This window comes from Hesperophylax consimilis, chromosome 14, assembly GCF_061612785.1.
Source record: "Hesperophylax consimilis isolate HC1 chromosome 14, BYU_Hcon_1.0, whole genome shotgun sequence".
NCBI lineage: Eukaryota > Metazoa > Arthropoda > Insecta > Trichoptera > Limnephilidae > Hesperophylax > Hesperophylax consimilis.
The window spans coordinates 19,209,654-19,218,423 of NC_142849.1; the positions used below are offsets into that span (position 1 = coordinate 19,209,654).

General features: G+C 32.1%; 1 long non-coding RNA gene across 1 annotated transcript; it reads left to right on the forward strand.

Moving 5' to 3' along the window:
* The first annotated feature begins 2,535 nt into the window (after positions 1 to 2,535).
* Positions 2,536 to 3,346, forward strand: LOC149418004 (uncharacterized). The gene is made up of 3 exons (XR_016303138.1): positions 2,536 to 2,646; positions 2,792 to 2,908; positions 3,042 to 3,346. It is a non-coding gene; the product is annotated as an uncharacterized LOC149418004 (long non-coding RNA).
* Positions 3,347 to 8,770: the final 5,424 nt, after the last annotated feature.

The window sequence follows — 8,770 nt, forward strand, 5'->3', positions numbered from 1 at the left end:
TACCGAAAATAAAAAATACAAAAAAATGTGAAGAATATAGACCAGTGAACACGCTCCCTAAGTATGAACAAATACTTGAACATATAATAAAAAAACAACTTGTTGATTTTATAGAAAAATGGAATATATTATGTGATGAACAGTGTGGATTTAGAAATAACCAATTTTGTGAAATGGCTCTCAATATAGTTCTGGAGGACTGGAAACAAGACTCAGATAAAAATAAAGATGTGATCGCGGTTTTCCTGGACTTTCAAAGAGCTTTTGAAACGATAGATAGAGATATAATTATTAAAAAACTATCTAAAAATGGAATAAAAGGGAAAGCATTGAAATGGTTCAAGGATTATTTAAGTAATAGATATCAAACCACAAAAGTGGGTGAGACAATATCCGAACCAGTAAAGATTACATTGGGAGTACCACAGGGGTCGGTTCTCGGACCTATTCTTTTTATAATGTACATTAATGATTTGGTAAAAGTATTGAAACATTGTAAAATAAGATTATTTGCAGACGACGCACTGATATATATAACAGGAGAAGATTATGAACTCATAATGAACCATCTAAATGAAGACCTACATAATATATCAATATGGCTGAAGAAAAATAAACTTAAATTGAATGTAAACAAAATAAAATTCATGAACATTGGAAAACGAGTAACGCAAACAAAAAAAAACATATTGATAGACAGTGAAGTATTGAAAGAAGTATTTGAAATGAAATATTTGGGGGTAATAATTGACTCCAAATTAACTTTTGCTCAAAATACAAAACAAATTATTAAAAAGATAGCCAAAAAAATCTCACTGTTGGGAAGAATAAGAAGATTCCTTAACACAGTTTCCAGTAAAAATGTGTACAACGCAATTATTGTACCACACATAAATTACTGTAGCAGCATTCTATTCTTATCCAACGAGGGTTTAATGAAACAAATGACAATTCTACAAAATAGAGCAATGAGAACCATATTGAAGAAAAATAGATACACAAAAATTAAGAACATGTTGAAGGAGTTAAATATCTTGTCATTTAAACAAATTATTTACTTTAATACCATATTTTTAATCTACAAGATAAGTAGGTGTGGCATCTACAAGATTTGGTAAATGGCCATACGTCTAGTGAATTCCTAAGAAGACATGGTAAATGGCCATACGTCTAGTGAATTCCTAAGAAAAATTGATAAACTACAGAACAAACACACACATGAGACAAGGAAAAGAAATGAATTGAGACTCCCCTTCAGGAAAAAAACACAGAGTCAAAAGTCATTGATGTACGGAGCGTTGAAGATATTTGGAGAGCTACCAGAAGAAATAAAATCAGAAGAAAACATAAAAACATTTAAAATTAAATTAAGAAAATATGTGATTGATTCATTTTAAATGTGTTACCATAATTATATGTATATGTATATAAGGATTGTATTAGGACATAGATAACTATGTACCTACTTAAAATAACACAATAAACAATAATAATAAATAATAATCAAATAAAATTTTACACGCAAAACACTTCAATTATCTCAACCAAACGTATGTTGACAAAATTTCGTCAAACAAATGGTTGAGTATTGGAGAGTTGAGCGCAGAAATAGAAGGATTTATGCTTGCCATTCAGGATAGAGTCATTAATACTAAAAATTATAGAAAGCATATAATCAAAGATACAAATCAAATTGATGATTTGTGTAGAAAATGTTTGGCTTTTCCGGAAACTATAGAACATATTATATCGGGATGTTCTATATTAGCACCGTCCGAGTATACATTTAGGCACAATCAAGTTTTAAAAATAATTCACCAAGATTTGGTAATTAAACATAACTTGATTGACTGCCGTAATGTAGTACCATATTATGAATACGAACCAAATTCATTTTTAGAAAACGAATTTTATAAAATATATTATGATAAAACTATACTAACAGACCGAGCGATTAGTCATAATAGACCCGATATAGTTTTACATGACAAAATTAAAAAAATAACTTATATCATTGATGTCGCTATTCCAAATTCCTGTAATATTCAAAAATCTGTTAGTGAAAAAATAAGAAAATACACAGATTTAGGAAATGAAATAAAAAGAATTTGGCATTCTCAGACTATAAAAATATTACCATTCGTTATTTCGGCTACTGGCATTATACCTAGCTCTCTAATTAAAAATTTAGGCGTATTAGATCTATCAAAAAAATTATATATAAAGATGCAAAAGTCGGTCATTTTGAATACATGTAGGATAACAAAAGATTTTTTAAATATTTATGTTGAGGGATCAGTAGGATTTATAGGCCCTGTTAGAAGTTCTACCGAGCCGAACCCTCTGATATGAAAATATCTGGAGACGGTGAATTATTTTCCCATTTGATCTCTGGTGATTTGACGTGTTGTTCTTGTATTGTTTTGTATTTATTTTGCTTATATAATGCACTTACATAATGTTGATTGACTAGATGATCATTTGTGGAAAAGTGAGTGGAAGGGTTAAGTTTTTCCTTTGGGGAAGACTTAACCCAGACAACTAAATCGGAAGTTTAAAAAAAAAAATACTTATTGGATGAACCCTCAAGAGAATTCTGATTTTTCTCTTGTTTCTTGCTCACCTGCTCTACACAGCACACATGTCGTGAGTTCATTCTTATATTTAATAATTCTTTTATAAATATTTTATTGATAGTGCATCTCACAAATTTGTAATAAATATGTAAATTATTGAATTATAAATAATGACTATATACCTAATATTGTCAACTTTGTCCTGTTACGAAAAGGAATGCGAACCAGAACCTATGACTATGTGCTTCACGGAGATCGAGGCCGTAGCTGCAGCTGCACAGTCATGTGTGCTCGTCAGTTGTATGTTACCCACTCCTATTCCAGAAAGCATTGTGAGTACCAATTGATTATTGACCTTTGATGACTTCAAAGACATATTGTATTATAATGTCGTGCGCGGATCACCCTAGTAACCGATTTAATGTTTTATACCTAAAAATATAATATTATGTCTCTATTCCCCAGATTCAGAAGCCCCAACCCGTCTTTATGGAAGAACCACTTATAATATCAAAAACCACTCAAAAAAATAAACCAATTGAAGTCAATTACAAAAAAATGGAAAACTTATTATTAGAAAGTAAGTTACTAATTAGAAAATTTAAAAAAATTAACATTGTTTAAAAACGTAAAATCTCGCAACTTACTTGCAAACTGGAAAAATGTACATCAAACCCAACCTCACATGGCGATATTTTAGCTAATTCTAAATGTTTTGAGCTCGTTAAAAGAGTAGAAACAAAAAACCAAAAGCTTAAGTTATCTAGAAAATATTCCGCATCACTTAGAGTACAATTTGCTTTTACCCGTAACTTTTATTCTCCCAAAGCTTATCAGTACGTTAGAGAATATTTTGATTTTTGCCTTCCTGCCCCACGAACATTGTGTAAATGGCTTCAAGTGATTGATGGACGACCTGGTTTTACAAAAGAGTCTTTTCGTGCTTTGGAGTTAAAAGCGTCGACTACAGGATATAAACTTGTTTGCAATTTGGTCATAGACGAGATGGCCATAAGGCAACTTGTGGAGTGGGATGGAAATAATCATCATGGCTACGTAGACTTTGGATTTGGCGGAGACAAACTCCATCATGGTCAGTCCGTTTCAAAAGAGGCACTCGTTTTCATGATTGTTGCTATAAACACCAATTGGAAAGTACCCGTTGGTTACTTTCTTGTGGATGGCGTATCTGGTCGGCAAAGAGCTGACCTCGTGCTTGAGTGTTTAGAGGAAGCTGACAAAGTGGGTATTGATATGTGTCCATGACGTTCGATGGTTGTCCCTCAAATATTTCTATGGCTAAGATGCTAAGAGAGTAATAACTTGAAACCATCCTTCATTCATCCGGTTACTAAAAAAGAAGTGGCTATTTTTCTTGACGCTTGTCACATGCTGAAGCTAGTACGTAATGCATTCGAAGCCAAAAAGATATTGATTGATAGTAAAGGAATTGAAATAAATTGGAATTACCTTTGTAAATTGAATGAGATTAAGGTGCGTGAAAAACTCCACTTCGCAAATAAATTGAGGCCAATTCATATTGATTTCCATTACAACAAAATGAAGGTTAATTTAGCTTCACAATTATTTGGCAATAGCTGTGCTAATGCTCTAGAATTTTTTAGAAACGATTTAAAACTAAAAGAATTTGACGGTGTAGAAGGAATCGTATTCTTTTTAAGACTGATAAATGATTTATTTGATATTTAAATTCGCGTAATTTGCATCAGTTTGGTTTTAAAAAGCCGATAAATGCTGAAAATCACAATACAAATATAAATTTTTTGAATAAAGCCATATATTACTTACAAAATATACGCATTGCAGCAAACAACAAAAATATTATAAATACGAATCGAAAAACAGGTTTCCTCGGTTTTTGTATTTGTATAGAAAGCACAAAACGGTTGTACAATACTTGAATAGAAGAGAGGCAACTATTAAAATACATACCTTTGTATAAATGCTCACAAGACCATTTAGAATTATTTTTTTGCAACGTCAGATCGGCTGGAGGATTTAACAATAACCCAACAGCTCGGCAATTTATATCTATATATAAAAAATCGCTAGTTCACATGGAACTAAAACAAACAACAACAGGCAATTGTATTCCGTTTGAACAAATTTCAGTTTTAAACTGTTCATCGGCAGTAGAAAGAATAAATATTACATCTGGTACATATTTTGAAAATTGTAGCGACAATGACGATAGCATATGTTATTTTGACGAAATAGATAATTATTTAAGCCAAGACTTAGTTACCGTTCAATTGAACCTCATTCTTGTGACATACATTTCAGGGTTTATCGTTCGACACTTAGGAAAAAAACTACACTGCAATCAGTGCATTAACGCTCTGTTTTCTAATGAAATATACCATGAACATAGATTGATAGTAATTAAAGATAAAGGTGGATTACTTTATCCTTCAAAGGATGTAATTGATGTTTGTTGGAAAACAGAAGTCCTCTTAAAAAAACTTCTGGCACAAAGTGGAGGAACCGTTATTTCACCAAAATTTAAAAAATCTTGGATTGTAGTTAAAATTTTAAAGGCATTTCTAGCTACAAACCTATTTCATTGTACAGTCATCAATTCGATCAATTTCCTACCGAAAATCACATTCACGACCTTATAAGAGCTATTGCTGACAAATATACCGATGTTAGACTACATTATTTTTCAAAATTGATGTCTAATTCAGGGAAATCGAAAAGACAAGTTTATGCGAAAGCGATTTTATTTTCTGGGAACTGAAATTGCTATATTTATTTACTTAATATTTTATTCATTTTATTTTATACATATCACGGGTACGTGTTGTTTACATTTTTACACAAGGTTTAGTAATAAACAATAGGTTACCAAAAATAATTATTTGAAATAATAATAAAATAATATCATTAAAAATTCTGGTTTTATGCATCGAAATCTTTACCTGTTATGTTATCTTTGGTATATTCATTTGCGAAACTGTGCAGATGTCATCTGTGTAAAAGATTAATTTACCATTTACACACAGGTGTATTAGAAATAATAACAAATAATAGAGCTCTACCGAGCCGAACCCTCTGATATGAAAATATCTGGAGTCGGTGAATTATTTTCATAATTATTTTGACTAGATGATAATTTGTGGAAAAGTGTGTGAAAGGGTTTAGTTTTTCCTATGGGGAAGATTTAACCTGGACATAAAATTGGAAATTTCAGCACCTATTCTATAGAAAAAATATATATTAATTTATTTAATTGCCGGTAAAAAGGGCGTTTATTGAATTATATTTTTTTTAGTTAATGTTAGTAAGTTACCCGCCTCACTAGACAATGTCTGTTCTGTTTTAATTATCGTTTATCGTATTATGTTGTTTTCGATCGTATTCAATTATTAACCTATCAACTGTGGGAGGGACTCCGGAGTCCTCCAAACTAAAATCAGGTTAATAATTAAAGTATATATATTAGAGACCTTCATATCTTTGATTTTTCGGTGTGTAATTTTTCTCACGGTCACGGGCGTCATCACAGTCAACAGATTAATACCTTCTTTCTATGTTGGTTCATCTTTAAAATATATTTTTATTCAGCTGTTATTATTTATCTAGCATCGAAAATATAACTATTGTACATGTTTGTTTTCTCTTAAACTGTGCTGTTATTTTTGTACATTATTTAAACCCCTGTAAGTTGTCTATTGGATGCTGTTCTCACAAATATACTTTAATTATAAACCTTTTTGTCTTTTTCTTTTGATTTCTTCCATTGTCCGTATATGTTTATATATATAACTCGTATATTTTTTAGTAATATTATGCATAGTCTTAGAATACTGTTATTATGTCGTATATAATACTGTTAGACTAATTTTCTGCAGACATATTACTATGCTTAAATGTACCTACAAAAAATAAATAAAAAGCACCTTCATCGACAAAATACTCCCAAATAATACCCCACACCTGGCTACGTACGATCCAACTTGCAGAACCCCGATAAGTCGAGAGGTAGAGGGGGGGGGGAGTTGTTGCCTACACGATGCATCGATGTGATGGTGAGAAGTACCTAGCTATATAAATCTGGTCACTGAACACGCCTAAAGCCATTTCAAGTAGTTGGGGCGATACTGAGAGTATCTACAAAAACAAGGAGCAAATAATAATGTAAATGCTACATATTATTGTGATTAAATAATGTTTGAAATAATTCGCGTAAATTAATTTTAATTAAAAGTGATAATTACATTATTTTATTATTAATAGTAACAGAGCAGTTGTGACAACCCTAGATCATTGTTAGAATGTGGCGATTGTCAAGTGTGCTCGTCGCTGTTTACTGGGGTAAGTAAATAATGAACATTTGTAAAAGTGTCTTAACTAAATAAGGAAACAAAATATTCGACTCTGAAAATAGAAGAATTTTTTTTTGTCGAATTTGGACTTAGCAAATTTGTTCATAACGTGGCGAGCAATTTGCGCTCCCATGTAAAAATGTCTATTCATTCAAAAGCAGATTTTACTTGAACTAAATGGTGATATTATAATGCGAGATGCCTATATACTGTCAGATTGATTTATTGACGAATCACAGTTAGCTTTCCCCTCTGCGTTCCCCAACAGATGGTTTAACCCCTCGCCTTTAGGTTCTCGTCTATTAATATTCATATGTCTGTGAACTTACCGTATTAAATTTCAATGCCAGTTTATATTTTGTTGTGCCTAAATCCCAGTGGCGGCTCGAGCACATTTTCGGTGGTGGGGACTGTTATTTTTTATGTGTAGATACTGACATTTCATTGCCAGAAAATGGGAGTACGAGATCCAATATAAATATATACACGAATAGGTTTTTTACTGTGCCTAATTCTAAGGTCTAAAGTCTAAGATAAATCAGGGATGGGGACTATCTACATGACATAATATTTATTCTACTACCTAGGTATATGAACTACTAGTATTTATTTTTACCCAAATGTTAACGTACTGAATTTATTTTTCAGTAAAAAGTCGACTTCATTCATTTTTTCGAATAATTTCTAACAAAAATTATTATTAGATAGGAAGATAAGTCACGCACCTAACCAGAAACACCAAATATTCATAAATATTACGTTTAATAAAAAATAACACAAGTTAATCGTAGATACTTCAGTTTAAAGCGCTTTTACCACGAGAACGGCGCTATAGAAATAAGAAATGATCCGATCAATCGATATCAATACTATTATTTTACTTAAACGTCACAAACGATTTTAACACGACTAACGCATATTCTGACCCGTGCATAACTGACCTACTTCAATAATTAGAACTAAAACAAACGATCACAAGGGGATCTTCAAGTCTGTCCCCTGCGATTTCGTTAGAAGATTCAAATACGCATGCGCAAATTCTTAAAATCTCATACAAGAGTATTCAGTCCAAGTAGAAGAATCATTTTAGTAGGAATAAATCGCTGGGGTTGTCCCCCAACTGCGCAGAACGTTCTGCGCAAACTGGACGCTAGTCCCGAATCCGCTCGTTCGGGCTCGTCGGTCGCGTTGGTATTAGTAATATTAGTAATTAGTATGCTGCAAGGAACAGAGGAGGCTAGTCGCACGTTCGTCGGAAGAAACTTTTCAAATTTCGAGCTTAAAAATTTCCCTAATGAATTTTTAGTTGAAATTTCTGCAACTGTTAATTACTTTCATGTAAAGAATGCATTCATTATTTTTTGCGAACTGAAAGAATTGTCATTTTTTTTCTTGGTAGATTTCTGGAATATCTGTAGTGGGGACTGTCCCCACGGTCCCCTTGTGAAGAACCGCCACTGCTAAATCCTATGAAAATATCGTAAATAGTGCAACCAACGGTTTGCAATCAAGCAAATGGTGTCATATACAGGGTTTTCCAATAAGAGGTGTTATTTTGATATTCAATCGTAAAAGATCAATGGTTTCGTTGCTTGTTGAAAGCAAACATTGTCCAAATCAATACCATCCAATTCCAGCCATAAAAAATCATTAATCATCTCTCGATAGCCAAAATTCACGCATTACACGGCAAACACTAGAAAAAGCCATGGAAAAACATTTCATTCGTAATACATGCAAATTATTTATTATTATAAAAATTACAATTATTTCGATTGTTTCCTGAAGATTTTCAGCACCATTAGAGAAAGTGAGATAGGAGACGTAGCAACACATAAGTATAAG